This window comes from Giraffa tippelskirchi, chromosome 5, assembly GCF_054371585.1.
Source record: "Giraffa tippelskirchi isolate mGirTip1 chromosome 5, T2T-mGirTip1v1.2.pri, whole genome shotgun sequence".
In the NCBI taxonomy this organism is placed as follows: Eukaryota; Metazoa; Chordata; class Mammalia; order Artiodactyla; family Giraffidae; genus Giraffa; species Giraffa tippelskirchi.
The window spans coordinates 57,612,763-57,629,071 of NC_137279.1; the positions used below are offsets into that span (position 1 = coordinate 57,612,763).

The window sequence follows — 16,309 nt, forward strand, 5'->3', positions numbered from 1 at the left end:
ATGTATCCTCATTAACAAGCACCATAAGCAACCTGTTTATTTGGTTATGTGTAGGGTCATTTAGATTTAAAACATTCAAAACACCTTAATGGGGTGATAAAATATCTTCATTTTACAGAAGCTTGATTAATTTCCCTCCTCAAACTGCTAAATTGTTATCATCATATCTTGCAAAGGAATTTCATTTTATTAAAAAAAAAAAAAACTAGAAAAAGTGAGTTTAGCTTATGGAATTAAAAAAAATTAGAATGTAATAGGGTGTTTACTGAAATATATACATACAGTATGCTCTTTTTCAAATGGTGCGCTCCAAGCCCATAAGATTGTGATACAAAACAGAAACGAAAGAAATAAAACCTAAAGGAAGCACGATCATCGTGCCCGTTCTAAAGCTCTCTTCAAACACCGTTGCGTCGAGAATTATACTGTTAGCATTAACTACTCTGCTAAATGTAATTTCAGAGCAGCTTGGCTATGCTGGGACCAATAATGTTTCAGCAGATGTTAACAGTGAGGGAATTTAAAGATTACCGAGTTTCATGGGTGTAGTAAAGCTGCAGTGGGAACAGAAATATTACGGGAGCTGTTCTGTTCTGAGTGCATCGCATTTACTGACAAGTAATACATGAGTGATAGTGAGAACCAAGGGAATGGAACTTTATACTTACTGGTCAGCAGCATATAAATTCCATAAATTAAACAAAGTTTTATGTATTCTTCATTTCTTTTCAGACTGATCTTCCTCAAAGGGCCTTTGTTTCAAGTTAATTCCATCATCAAAGCTTTGTTCAACCATACTGTTCTCTTTAGGAATGTGTATCCCCATTCAGGGTTTGCTTGCATATATGCATCCCCATTATTTTTAAATCTTGGCATGATGCCCAAAGGAACTTCAGGTAACCTCAGTATTTCTTATCTTGGGCTCTATCAACCTGCCTCTCCTTGTATAAATCCCATCTTTGTCCATTTAAAAAGAGATGCTGTTCAACTTATTTTTCCCCTTAATGGTCTAAAAGGAGCCATACTGTGATCTCTGAAGACATGAATGGGTGAAAACTTGGTTAATTGCATTATTTTTCCTTACATATAATTTGGGGGTGAGGACAGTAGAAGAGGGGGATGTTTGCTCCATTTGCTCTTGGTTGTGGCATATGGGCTTCTCCACTTGCTGTGCATGGGTTCCAGAGCTCGCTGGCTCAGTAGTTTTGCCATGTGGGATCTTAGTTCCTCAAACAGGGATTGAACCCAGGCCCCTGCATTGGGAGCATGGAATCCCATTCACTGGACCACCAGGGAAATCCCATATTTCTTAACATCTATGTAAATTTGTGAGTTGAAGAACTGGGAGGGACATTAATTGGTCACCTGTCTATTAGATCCATTTCCTTTTTCTTTCTATTGTCAGAAGGCTAAGAATTTTCCCTAGAGATTCAAGAAAAGAAGTTTCCTCCATAACCCTCCCTAACAACTATCATTATCATGGCTTCTCTTTGGTTTTGGCCAAAGGGAAATTATACTTAGGTATAAAAATGTAAGGAATAGTGACATATTATGGTTTAAGGTAGGTACTAGTCTCCTTCTAATTTAAAACATTAGAAAAATGGCTTTTCTAAGTCCACATTACTGGTGATTTTCACAAACTGTGAAGGATCTGAGATATTCCTTATTTGTAAGCTTAGAAGTTAGCCTGTTCCGGAAACTAGCAGAAGACAAAGGCCCCCGGATCAGAGGCAAAGAGTTGTATTACCTACAGCAAAAGCAACAGCCAGAGTACCAGCATCTGCTCCAGTTAGCACAAGGCAGTATGAAGATGACATGTGACCCCAGTGGGTTATGTTACAGGAGAAGAATCCTGAGTTGCAAACCTGCCCTTTGCTTTTGAGGGAGACCCCAACTCTTTCTTCCAAGGCTGTTCCCTCTATTGTTGCCGTTCAATGGGTAAGTCATGTCTGACACTTTTCGACCCCAGGGACTGCAGCACACCAGCCTTCCCTGTTCTCCATTATCTCCCTGAGTTTGCTCAAACTCATGTCCATTGAGTTGTTGATGCCATCCAACCATCTCATCCCCTGTCACCCCTCCTCCTGCTCTCGATCTTCCCCAGTACCACATTCTTTTCCAAAGAGTTGATTCTTCGCATCAGGTGGCTAAAGTATTGGAGCTTCAGCTTCAGCATCAGTCCTTCCAATGAATATTCAGGGTTAATTTCCTTTAGGATTAACTGGTTTAATCTCCTTGGTGTCCAAGGTACTCTTAAGAGTCTTCTCCAACACCACAGTTCAAAAGCATCAATTCTTTAGTTCTCAGTCTTCTTGATGGTCCAAATCTCACATCCATACATGGCTACTGGAAAAACCATAGCTTTAACTATATGGACCGTGGTTGGCAAAGTGATGCCTCTGCTTTTTAATATGCTGTCTAGGTTTGTCACAGCTTTTCTTCCAAGGAACAAGCATCTTTTAATTCCATGGCTGCAGTCACCACCTGCTGTATCGGCAATATAAAGATGCTGCTGCTGCTGCTGCTAAGTTGCTTCAGTCGTGTCCGACTCTGTGCGACCCCATAGACAGCAGCCCACCAGGCTCCACCGTCCCTGGGATTCTCCAGGCAAGAACACTGGAGTGGGTTGCCATTTCCTTCTCCAGTGCATGAAAGTGAAAAGTGAAAGGGAAGCCGCTCAGTTGTGTCCGACTCTTTGCAACCCCATGGACTGCAGCCTACCAGGCTCCTCCATCCATGGGACTTTCCAGGCAAGAGTACTGGAGTGGGGTGCCATTGCCTTCTCCGAATGTAAAGATAGTTTGGAGCAAAAGCAGAGAGTGCCTCTGCTTTCAAGATATGTAGATGTAAGAAAGACCCATGGAGAAGTGTCTCCCACCAATGATAATCTAGAAGTGTCACGTCATTCACCTAGGAAGCAATTGGATTGAAACCGCACTTTCAGACTTACATGAGTAGGTCCTTGGTAGTGTTGGGCTGTACACAAGGTAAAATGGCAGCTGAGTTCTCCGGAGTTTCATCACTCTTTCATGGGCTCTAGGAAAGATCTTTCAAACAAATTCTCAGTCCATCGAGGTTTGTATGGAGGGTAGAAGTTATGTGCAGTTGAAATCTAAGTGGTGAAAGCAGTTTTAATTTTCTTGCTGGAGCTATTATCTTTTAAGTCCTAATAATCTCTCTCATGCACAGGCCTTGAGCTTATAAATCTGTACAAGTTCAATTAGCGGTGCAGTAGAACTTTTCCTCGACAGTGCAAGGCGCTGATAAAAGCAAACAATACAATTCTAGCATGCTGCTTTTTAAGAAGGGAGACACCCACACAGCCGACGACAGACTGAAAGCCTTTTTATTTTGATGGTACCCTTTCACTGTCTATCATAAACTTAGCGAAGCAGGCTTCGCTATCCTGCTTTCCTTTTATTGGATATAAATCACCCTTGACAGGAAATTTTATGCCTAAATCCCTTTACTGTTCTTGATGGTAGTCTTTAACATTTATAAGCTGAAAGGAGCCTAAAAGGATGCAGCAGGAAAATAGCTAAATACTTCAGTTGGGTTTGAGCTGATTTCTGTCCTAGACCACTGACAGTTTCTTAGACTCTTTATCCAGGCAACCATTGTCAATGCTATCCTTCTATATCTACAGATCCCTGGCTTTGGTGGCATTGTGGTGGACAAAATGGGAGTTCAGAAGTGTTTGGCCTCTGTGCTCTATGTGATTTTTGAAAAGCTTTTGGAGGCAAGGCTAGAGTTAGAAGAAAAGAAAATTATAGATGAGTCAAGCAGTGGCCAAAAAACCATGGCTTCGTAGAAATTGTTCAAATTGAAGTTATGTAATGATGGATCTTGTAAAAAAATCCTGTAAAAATGCAGAGTGTATCCCAAAGTTACTTCCAAGTCAAACATCAAGCTCTATGAATGACTGGATTGCAACGTGGCACTAGCCTCACACTAAGGAGCAGAAGATGCTGATTCTGTGACACTGTTCTTCATGGCTGCTTTGTGTTAGCCACTCCTACTACACTATTTCATTGTATCCACTGCTATTTTGTTCAAGGGGCTACATGACTCTTCCTTTGCCTAACTGTGTGCTGAAGACAGGCTGGCCCCAGCCCCGCTGGGTGACTCCTGAATGGCTTGAGTCATTCATGGTGCAGCTGAACAAATGTGACACAGTTCTGGCCAATGTGATGAGGGAAAATTCAGTAGGAGATGCTGAGAAATGCATCTTCACTTTCAAGAGACAGAATGGGGAAAGAACTTTTTTTTCTTCTACTATTGTTTTATCTGGAACTAATATGACATTCCTGTCACTTTGAAAGGGAGCAAGCTGGATGTTTAGTCCAACACATAGAGAGAGACAGGTCCAACGGATCCAAGCAGAGCTGATGCCCTGACTCACCACTTACATTCTGTCCTATCTACGGACTTCTTGTTCCTAAGGGAATGAAACCCTATGCTGTTTAAGTGAATTAAAGTCAACATTTTCTGGCACTTGCACCCATAGTCAGCTACTTTCTTTACATCAGGATATATGGTATTACCCAGGATTTTGAGATCTTTTGTTGTTGGGGTTTAGTCTCTAAGTCATGTCCAACTCTTTGTGCCCCGTGGACTGCAGCCCACCAAGCCCCTCTGTCCATGGGATTTCTCAGGCAAGAATACTGGAGTGGGTTGCCATTTCCTCCTCCAGGGGATCTTCCCAACCCAGGGATGGAACCCTGTCTCCTGCATTGGCAGCTGGATTCTTCACACTGAGCCACCAGGGAAGCCCACTGAGATCTTTAGAAAGTTTTAAAACAAAGCATTAAAACAAGATAAGCATCTACATATTCAGTGCTCTATGACTTGTTACTTTTTCCTCCCTAAAATAAAACCATTTTCTATGAGTTGCATCTCTCTAGGAAGGCTTATATCTTCAAATTCTACTCTTCTTCCCCTACAATTCCCTTTGCAGGATTACATCTATTCTTGTGAATATTGTTACATGTGCACACTGCTTCCAAGTGTCTCTGTTCACCTCAGTGTCTTGTTACCCTGCATTCCTGTTTTTCCAGCTGCTCAGAGTGGATTGAACTCAGGCCTCAAACATACCAAGGCATTATCTTTCCCCAAACAAATCTTGCATCTATATTTTTCTCATCTCTGACAATGGCACTAATCATCTAATTCATACTTTCCCTAGGAGCTGTCCTTGCTGCCTCCTCTCCAGTTACCTAATCCAACCAATTCTTCCTTTCTGGTGCCTTCCAATGTGTCAGTCAGGAATCTGAGCTGCAAGCAAAAGGAATCTGGCAATAATCTTGCAAAGTGGGAATCAGGAAAGAACACCAGTGGCTCCAAGGATGGATAGATGGTTTATAGAGCAAGCAAGAAGCTAGGGGGCTGGGAGCCCCAGCAGAAGGAGAGTCAGATCTCTTCTCTTTCACTCCACTTCCACTGCAATGCTTTCACCTTCAACCCACTCTCCATTTCAAGATTCAGAGTCCCAGGAGACAAAGTCATATTTGTCAAACTCAAGTCTCATGCCCCATCCTGCCCTCCCACTCCTACCATCTGGGGGAAAAAGAGAGAACCTGGCCCCTTCTGATTCCACCATGGGAGATGGAGAGATGGACACTGACTCACCAAAGTTACATATATTATGTGGTTCCTTCTAAGGGGAGATCAAAAGCCCACAGGAAAGAGTGAGCACAAAGAGATGAATTCTGAGCAGCAAAAACCCACCTATTGTCTGTTAGCCATAAATTTTTTCTTTCTCTCAATTTTTCCAACTCAGCTGTAATCCAGATCCTGGACACTTGGTCTTTGTTGCTAAGTCAGCCACATGTCTGATCTTTTCACCAAGTAAAACTGTCTGCTCTTCATGCCTGTTTTAATCATCTTCAGCTTCTAGAATCAGTGGCCTCAAACACGACCCCCATTTGGAGATTGTCTTGCTCAAGAACCTCTCTTTCTGAGTCCGAGTAGCTCATCGCTTCTTGAGTCCTCTTTCTTATTTTACCTTTCATGTGACCCTTCAACATTTCCCTGGTTTTTTCTTATTGCTTCCATGTTTGTATTATTTACTTTTAGTCTATTTTGCTTATGTGTCCTTTTGCTCCCGCACTTCTATTTTCTCTTAAACACAGGCAGAAGTATTCCTCAATCAATCACTGCCTTTGAGGTTGTTTCTTCCCAAATACCTACCATCTGTATGTGACTTCCTCATACCTGTGTACCCCTTAATGCTTACATATGAAGTTGATCAGCAAGCAGGTCAGCCAGCTATGTGATGTGAACTAGACAGCAAACTGTGCAGGAGCAGGAATTGTTCCAGACTTCCTCTTGAAGGCTAAGCATAGGGCAGGATGTGGCAGAGAGAGGACATTCAATAAATGCTTGATACCCTATTTATTTCCATTCCCAGTGTCTGCCTCTTTGAGGCAACCACTTTCATTTTGGTCATTAAGCAAAAGGGAGCCGGAGTTTCAGTGTTCAGCATATTTTCAAGGAATGGCACATTTTTAGTAAGGACACACATCCTTGCCTTGTGGACTAGTCTTCCAGAATACAGGGTCTCTCTGGATGAGGACTTCTTGGGTTGGGGAAGTGTTGTTGCCTGGCTGGGGGAAGGGATCTAGGGCTCAAACTGTTCCTTAGAGAAATTGTCAACAAATTCTCTTTTCACCATGCCCACCCAGCACTCCTGACTATGAGTTACTTGTTGCCTCTAATTCCCAAGGTGAGATTTTCAGGTAAAATGAGACACTGTCTTACCTGTTCTCATGACAGGCTCAGGCTTCAGCTTTCTTGGGTTGTCCAAGTCAATGGCCACTTCTCCATCAATTTTCCAGTTTTCCAAACTATTGATTCCCATTTCCTCCTAAACCTTCTCTCTCATTTTCTTTGTCTGCCCAGATTTGTGCCTTTTTTCTTTCTTCATTGTCACTTTGGTACAGTTTCAGAAGGAAGCTGAAATAAACAGGTGTGTTTATATAATAGATCTTCTTTTATTACATATTTGACTTGGGAAACATAGGAACTAAATCAGCTAAGTAATATGCATCATCCTTCTGGGGAATGTTGTTTTTTGTCAAATGCAAACTGTGCTGGGAAATAATGAGATTGGCTTTCTGATGTGGTTCATAATCCACCTCCAAAGGCAATTTTTAAAAAATCAGTGTCAAAATATTTTGAGCAACAGCTGCCTGCTCAGGATAAGCACCTAACCTCCAAGGGGACTGCTTGGTAGGGGACGACACTCCTTTAGAGATTTTAATTCTGATTTTGTCTAAAAGTCAAATTTTTCCTTTGCTCAGATAAGGCTTCAAATTACTCTCCAGTTGTTTCTCTTGGGTGTCTTTTGTCAGTGAAATCATTAATTTCACCTGGGTGCTCCGTTACCCTCCAAGAGCGGCTGTTGCACCACTTCTATCAAAACCACTTGAGTCATTAGTAAAAATGCACTCTTCTGGGCCCCCAGTTCATGCCAACTGAACCTAAATATATGGAGGGTTTTGCCTGGAATAACTTTAATTTTCACTTATATATTTATTTTATTTTTGGCTGTTCTGGGTCTTCATTCCTGTGCGTGTATTATTAGTCGCTCAGTCATGTCTGACTCTTTGTGACCCAATGGACTGTAGCCATCAGGCTCCATTGAATTCTCCAGGCAAGAATACTGGAGTGGGTTGCCATTCCCTTCTCCAGGGGATCTTCCTGACCCAGGGATTAAACTCAGGTCTCCTGAAATTGCAGGCAGATTCTTTACCATTTGAGCCACTAGGGAAGCATGGGCTTTCTCTAATTTCGGCAAGCAGGGGCTACTCTTTAGTTGCGTTGCACGGGCATCTCATTGCCATGGTTACTTTTGTTGTGGAGCACAGGGTCTAGGTGTTCAGGCTTCAGTAGTTGTGGTGCATGGGCTCAGTGGCTCTATGGCATGTGGGACTCTCCCAGACCAGGAATTGAACCCGTGTCCCCTGCGTTGGCAGGCAGACTCATAACCACTGAACCTCCAGAGGAGTCCTGAAATAGGTTTTTAACAAGAATCCCAGGTTAGGCACAGTAAAGTCTGAGAGTCACTGCTTTTCCTTTCTTCATGATTTGTAGTAACCGCTTCCCACCTTGTTGGGCCAAGACTAAGTGTAACAGCAGAAGCTCACATATGTCTAAATATTTAAAAATCAGTATGATAAAGTTTATCAGTCAACCTTAAAGATGTTCAAAGTAATACATCCCATTCTCTCACTTTCACAAGTATTCCTTCAGAACAACTTGGAAGGACAATTTCAAGTGTAGCATCCTCAGGCTTCTTGGAGGGCCAGCCAGAACATGGGAAGATGGAGAGAGCTGCTCTGAGTTCAGCTCCCAGCCTGTGGCCTGTCCTCCTTCTCTTCCCATCCCAGCTCAGAGTCTCTCTGTGAATGAGCAGAGGTAAGAACAGCCTGCTTCCAAGCTCCATGAAGAAGCTCCTTCACAAGTAGCACCCTTAGGGTCCAGCGGGGAGTACCCTGGTGGTATACCTCAGTTTAGTGCACCTCATGAGGTTGGACCAAGGGAAGAAGTTCGGACAGGTCTTGAAAATCAACTCAAGACCATTTGGCTGGACAATTCTGGGGTCCTCAGTACCTGGAGTATGGTGCAGAGGGAGGTGCGTGGATGCCTTACCTGGGGGTGGGAGGGTGGGGTGTGTGATCAGAGCCTGAAGTAGGCTTTTACCTAATCTGGGGGTGGTTCTGCTCCTCCATAGCTAGAGCAGGGGGTGACAGTACTAAGCATGTCCCTGGATGTAATAAAAACAAGATGCAGTGTGATTTGTCTTGCTACATGATTTCAAAGCGTTGTAGTGTGATCCTTCCTGAGGCAGGTATTGTTTCGGACTTTATAGAGAGAGAAACACGGAAAGACCAGCGACTGGGTCCAGGGCACACAGGTGTGTCACCAAGCAATCGCCCTAGCTCTTTGGACCTTTATATATAGCATGCTGAGGCAGCCAGATAGCTGAGAAACAGTTTAGACTCAGATTTCTGAGAAAGGCCCTGCATCACTTGCTGCTGCTGCTGCTGCTGCTAAGTTGCTTCAGTCGTGTCTGACTCTGTGCGACCCCATAGATGGCAGCCCACCAGGCTCCCCCGTCCCTGGGATTCTCCAGGCAAGAATACTGGAGTGGGTTGCCATTTCCTTCTCCAGTGCATGAAAGGGAAGAGTGAAAGTGAAGTCGCTCAGTTGTGTCCAACTCTTAGCGACCCCATGGACTGCAGCCTACCAGGCTCCTCCACCCATGGGATTCACCAGGCAAGAGTACTGGAGTCGGGTGCCATTGCCTTCTCCAGCGTGACTTGAACCTGTGTGAAAAAATTCTGACAGTAAACACACCTACAAGTTCTGATGAATGTGGATTGGTTTCAGAATACCCAGCCTCTGTGAGAACTTGGAGGTGTTTGGAGACTCAGTTCAGCCTCTTTTTATATTTCTACAGCATATAAATTCCAGCCAGAGGAAGTATTAAGTAAGTCTTGCCTCCTGAGGCAAGAAGGATTAGCAGGGTCCGCTCAGTCCGGGAAATCTAGTTGAAGGATTGTTACGGATTGTTACTCGACTTCAGGGCAAGAATAGATAAACTTTTGCCTAATGGTCAACAGCCACAGGGCTGTCCTTGGGAGCCCTAGCTCCTGTAGACTCTTCTGGATGGTGGTACAGCCCAAGGGTAAAGAAAAGCCTTTTGTTATTTTCCAACTCATCTCCTGGAGAGCATCCTCATCATTGATGTCAGCTCACTTCACATCCGAGTTTTACTCTCAGCTGCAATCTTTCCCCATACATTTCTCTAGGTATTAGCTAGCAGGCAGGGGGTGGAGGGCGGGGAGAGGACTGAAAACAGCAACAAAACCCCTTTGCAGAGCAATATGGAGACAGAACAACGTGGACACAGGTTACCGCCCTGGAGAAAGTGTATTTGTGTAAGACTAAGACCCAGCACTTACCCTGAGACCAGACATTATCTGTTAGAGCATCCTGATGGGAGCAACCTGGGTGCATTAATTAGGGCTTTGGCATCCCAGTGATCAGAATTCCAGTCCTAAGTCTTCCCCTCCACTAGATGATGCTTTGGGGAAAAACACACAAGCTCCCATAAAAATAAAATAAAAGCTTCTATTTCCTCTTCTGTAAGACGGTAACTATAAATACCCTTATAGCAGGGTTCTGTTATTTTTCTTTTATTTTTTGGCCACGCTATGTGGCTCGTGGGGTCTTAGTTCTCTGATTGGGGACTGAACCTGGACCCTAGGCAATGAAAGCACAGAGTCCTAACCATTGGACGGCCAGGGAAGTCCCACAGGATTCTTGATTGTGTGCATGCGTGCTCAGTCTCTTCAGTTGTGTCTGACTCTTTCCGACCCTATGAACTGTAGCCCACCAGGCTCCTCTGTCCATGGAATTCTCCGGACAAGAATACTGGAGTGGGTTGCTTGCCCTCCTCCAGGGGATTTTACAGACCCAGGGTTCAAACCTGAGTCTCCTGCATTGCAAGTGGATTCTTTGCTGCTGAGGCACCAGGGAAGCCCTCTTGATTACACAAGGTAATAAATGAGTTCCCTAAGAGGAAGCAGGGGCTTCCCAGGTGACGCTAGTGATAAAGAACCTGCCTGCCAATGCAGGAGACAAAAGAGACAAAAGTTTGATCCTTGGGTTGGGAAGATCCCCTGGAGGAGGGCATGGCAACTCATTCCGGCATTCTTGCGTGGAGAATCCCATGGACAGAGGAGCCTGGTGGGCTACAGTCCAAAGGGTCGCAAATTGTGAGACACAACTGAAGTAACTTAGCATGCAAGAAGAGGCGATTTTGCCTGTTTACTACTTATAATCTCAACACTTACAACAGTGACTGGTACATAGCAACTGCTCAATAAATATTTTTTCAACCAATGAACACAGAAAAGTAATTAGCAGTCACTGGTAAATAATGAAGAAGTTGTTTTTATCTGAATTTATTTGAAATTTATGATGCCATTATTTTGTGTATTTATATAACCCCCAAAGATCAGTATCTTGAAAACTTTAAGAAGTCAGTCATTCCTCTTTTCTGTAAATAATGACATTAAGGTTCAATATAGTTGAATGTCCAATTGATTTTTAATACAGCACAGTTCTCATTTGCACTATGATTTTTAGGTCTGTCACAGATATCACAGAGAGCTTTTTGAGCAATTTCATCAGCATTGCTTGTGACTTGTATATTGCAATAAATGAAAGATGGTGAATTAGATTACAGACTGCATTGCTGTGCGATGGAAAGGACTCTGATGACTGGATCCAACAGGCTGTATCACGTGGGGACCACGTGAGGTTAGGAAGTTACTTAACCTGAGTCTCATTTTTTAAAACATGTAAAATGAGAATAATAGCACTCACCTTACAGAGCTCCCAGAATCACTAGGAAGAAAGAATGGAATATGTGGACTGTAAGCTTATATTCTTACTGTCTCTTCTACTGGATAGGGCTTGTGTGAAGGGTGGATGAAAGTCAGTGTGATCTGTAGCTGAGGAAGGGAAACACCAAGGACCCTTTTGACAAAGAAGCCTGGAGACTGGTGTTGAGATGTGACTTTGGTGCACAGACCTTTCAAGCAGTAGTCAAACAGGGAGGCAAGGTCTGAGGCTGTCCAGAAGCCAAAAAGGCAAATGACTGATGCAACGCTATGGACACAACTGTAAATAGTCTTTGCTGTGCGGGGTGACCTGGACTCCCTGGTTGTGTTCCCCTAGGCTCCATGCCAATGACCTCATATAATCACCTCTGGCAGCCTCCCCTTCAACGGAGCTCCCCATGGCGTTACTACTAGTATCTGCATTGGTTTGCTAGGGCTGCAGGAACAAAGTACCACAGACAAAGTGGCTGAAACAACAATTCTGGACTCTAGAAGTCGAGGTCAAGGGGTTGGCAGGGTTGGTTTCCTTGGAGGCCTCTCTCCTTGTCTTATATAGTTAACTTCCCTACATACAAATCTTTAAACTGCAAACTTTCAAAGATGGGAACGCGCATTCTATCAGCATCAGGAGTGAGTGAAACTGCAGCTTGCCCTCCGTCTCCTATTGCTAACGATCCTTCAGCTCTACCATCTCCTCCAGTCAGTAACTCTTCTTGCCTGTTTGCTCGATGCCAGCCCCTGTATGCCAGCTGTTGTACTGTACTACTTTTTACCTTTCAAAATATTGTATTGCAAAATTAAAGATGTCTGCTTTATTTTTTGTATTTGTCTCATGTACTGTTTTGGAGAAGGAAATGGCAACCCACTCCAGTATTCTTGCCTAGAGAAGCCCGTGGACAGAGGGGCCTGGTGGGCTGCTGTCCACAGGGTCACACAGAGTCGGACACGACTGAAGCAACTTAGCATGCATGCATGCATTGGAGAAGGAAATGGCAACCCACTCCAGTATTCTTGCCTGGAGAATCCCAGGACAGAGGAACCTGGTGGGCTGCCGTCTATGGGGTCGCACAAAGTTGGGCACGACTGAAGCAACTTAGCAGCAGCAGCAGCAGCATGTACTATTTGTGTGACAAGTATTAAAAACCTATTACAGTACAGTGTTACATAGATGATTATGTTAGTTGGGTACCTAGGCTCACTTTGTTGGACTCAAGAACAAATTGGACTTATGAACAAGTTCTGTGAATGGAACTAGCTCGTGTATAGAGGACTTATGTAGATGCCTGTATTCTCTCCCTCTGTTAACACAAGGTCTTCCCTTTGCAAGTGTTTTCATCCTAATTTCCTCTTTTTATCAAGACACTATTTATATTGCATGAGGCCTACTTAAATGACCTCAGTTAAAGTTTGTTGTTGTTGTTAAGTCTCTGTCACGTCTGACTCTTTGCAACCCCACAGACTGTAGCCCGCCAGGCTCTTCTGTCCGTGGGATTTCCCAGGCAAGAATACTGGAGTGGGTTGCCATTTCCACCTCCAGGAATCTCTCCCAACCCAGGGATGGAACCCACATCTCCTGTATTGCCAGGCAGATTCTTTATCACTGAGACATCAGGGAAGCCCCTAGTGACACTTTCATTGTTGATCGGTAGCTCAGTCATGTCTGACTCTTTGCAACCCTGTGGACTGTAGAATGCCAGGCTTGTCTGTCCTTCACCATCTCCTGAAGCCTGCTCAAACTCATGTCCATTGAGTTGGTGATGCCATCCAATGATCTCATCCTCTATTGTCCCTTTCTCCTCCTGCCTTCAGTCTTTCCCAGCATCAGGGTCTTATCTAATAAGTTGGCTCTTTCCATCAGGTGGCCAAAGTATTGGAGCTTCAGCTTCAGCATCAGTACTTTCAATGAATATTCAGGGTTGATTTCCTTTAGGATGGACTGGTTTGATCTCCTTGCTGTCCAAGGGGACTCCAAGAGTCTTCTCCAACATCATAATTCAAAAGCATCAGTTCTTCACTGCTCAGTCCTTTTGATGGTCCAACTCTCACATCCATACATGACTACTGGAAAAACCATAGCACTGACTATACAGAGGCAAAGTAATGTCTCTGCTTTTTAATATGCTATCTAGGTTTGTCATAGCTTTTCTTCTCTATACTACCTCTATAAAGACCTAACCTGTAATTACAGTCACATTCTTCAATGTCAGGTATTAGAACTTCAACATTTGAATTTGGGGAAAGGGGACACAATTCAGCCTGTGATATTGTGATTTACAATGAGAAATATATATTTGCTCTTCATCCCTGTTTCTGGAACAGAGCTCCTAAAACAGTGGGAATTTCCTAAATGCTAAGAACAATTAAAATGTCTTATGTTGTGTTAATGAGGTGGCTAGTGCAATACCCCTAGGTCACCTAAGGAGAGGGGATGATCATTTGGGGAACCAACCAGGTGATCAGAAGGTTACAGCTCTCAGTACTGTGCCCCCTCCAGGGAGGGGAGAGGTGCTGGAGATTGAGTTCAGTCCCATTGGCTGATGATTTAATCAATTACACCTTTGAAATGAAGCCTCCCTGAGACCCCAGAAGAAGAGGGTTCAGAGCGTTTCTGGGCTGGTGAACACGTGGAGACGTGGGGAAAGTGGAGTTACTCAGAGAGGGCGTGAAAGCTCTGCCCCTTTCTCCATACATTGCCCTCCACCTCTCTTCCATCTAGATGTTCCCAAGTTATATCCTTTTATAATAAACTGGTGATCTAGTAAGTAAAATGTTTCTCTGAGTTCTGTGGGCCACTCTGACAAATTAATCATCCCCTAAGAAGAGGTTCATTGGAACCTCTCATCTATAACCTGTGGGTCAGAAGCACAAGTGATAAACTGGGCTTTGCAACTGGTCTCTAAAGGAGAAGAGGGGGAGGGGATCTGAGCTTTTAACCTGAGAAATCTGATGCTCTCTCTGGTAAGAAGTATTAGATTTGAGTTGAATCATTGGCTCTCCAGCTGGTGTCCAAGATTTGCTTGGTGGTACTGAGTTGGAGGGGAACACCTAACACATTTTTTTCCACATGCAGGAACTGGTGATCAGAAAATTTACAGCCCATATCAAGTGCTTCACTCAAGGTTCCAAGATCAACTTTCTTTCTCTCATTTAAGAAATGTAAACATTTGGGAACAGGGAGGATGAATCATTTGCCAAAAGCTGCATACAGTTTCTAAATACTGAGTTGAAATTCAAGTTGCATGGACTTCACTGCTTCATGCTGGTAACCAACTAAGAGAGTCTCCATTGCATTCAGGGCACTAACTGTATAGACTGAAGAGTACTAGATATAAATAATGACTCCTTAAAATTCCTATTTGCTTTTTTCAAGCAACTGCTCTATTTCTGAGCTAAGCAGGATTTAGGATCCTATCTCCACTAGTGATAAAAGTGAAAGTGAAAGTGCTAGTTGCTCAGTCATGTGCAACTCTTTGGGACCCCATGAACTGTAGCCCACCAGGCTCCTCGGTCCATGGAATTCTCCAGGCAAGAATACTAGAGTAGATTTTCCTGCAAATCTCTGTCATGTTCATGGATATGGTTATTCTACCTTAACCTCTTTCTCTGGCCCCCATCCCTTATCCCAAATTTCCCATTATCTAAGCAAAGACAACTTGGAATCATTTTTATGGTAAGTGCCTTTGAGGAATGTAGTCCATTTCTCTCCTGTGTGATCCCATTTCTATTCCTGTTCTTCCTTCATTTCAGGGATGTGAAAACTGTATTGCTCATAATGTCCTCTCTTCTAGTGCAAGTTTGATAATTTTCTTTTATTATTCTGTGTATGCTGTGCATAGCAGGGCTCCAAATGCACAGAGACCGAGGCCAGACTTGGAATACCCATTAACATGAATACTAACACTGGACAAATAAGAGAGGCAGTAAATGAATGTCAGTGAGCTATAAAATACATGATAGTGAAACAGTCCTTTCAGCCACCTTTTATAGACAGAAGCTGGCCACCAGAAGATGTATAGACCTAATAAATCAATGAGGAGGAATTTCAAATGGATAAATCAATACTTAAACAGTCAGAGAATCCTACAGGTGTATGACAATGACCCACTGGGGCCTTTAAACCTTAGCCAGACAGTTTAGTCAAGAAAGTCTATAATGATAGATTAACTGAAATGATAAATACCTCTATGGAGGAAGCTTGTGTTGTTTGCCTTTTTCTCCAAACCACCCTTCACACAACGGCAATATAAAGTGAGTTTTTAAAATATGAAAGAGAGTACAGTTGTAAATTGATACACCTGGCATAGATCATGAAGGAATTAGGTCGTTTGCATAAGTGCTTTCAGGTGTGACTAGTTCCTACATAATTAGGCCAGTTACTATTTGCATCTTACAGCTGGGCAATCATGCGCTGTCCATTGAGTGTATATTAATCCCTTCTTTCTAAAATATACCATGGCAACATATGTAAAAATACGAATAGCATTTCACTGGTTATTTATCTCTAGGAAGCACACCTAAGAAAGTAATGGGATATTGATAAAGATGTTCACTTCATTGTTGTTTATAATTAAAAAAATAGAAACATCTCCCTAAATGTCCATTGCTAAGAGAATACTGATGTTAACAATGAAATGCTCATAGAAAATACTAATATGCATATAATAAAGAGATATTGTCCAGTAAATTCAATCATAGGAGAAAATTCTTACAATTTAAAGAAAGGTTGAAAAATATTTTATACATGATATGATCATAATTATGCTTTCAAATTATTTTAAAATTATTAGAAGATATATCAACTAAAATATAATCCTTGAATCGTCTGTCTTCATATTTTACTATATTTTTCCAAGTTTTCTATAAGAACCTGTGTGCGTCTGTGCTAGTTTGCTTCA

At 42.9% G+C, this 16,309-nt stretch overlaps 1 long non-coding RNA gene across 1 annotated transcript in view; it reads right to left on the bottom strand.

The window, feature by feature from the left end:
• Window positions 1-3,548: 3,548 nt before the first annotated feature.
• Window positions 3,549-16,309, bottom strand: part of LOC145506632 (uncharacterized) — a 72,788-nt gene continuing 60,027 nt past the window's right edge. The window contains exons 2-3 of the long non-coding RNA XR_014054085.1: window positions 6,760-6,954; window positions 3,549-6,334 (exon numbers count right to left, since the gene is read on the bottom strand). This is a non-coding gene — a long non-coding RNA (uncharacterized LOC145506632). The remainder of the gene's footprint in view (window positions 6,335-6,759; window positions 6,955-16,309) is intronic.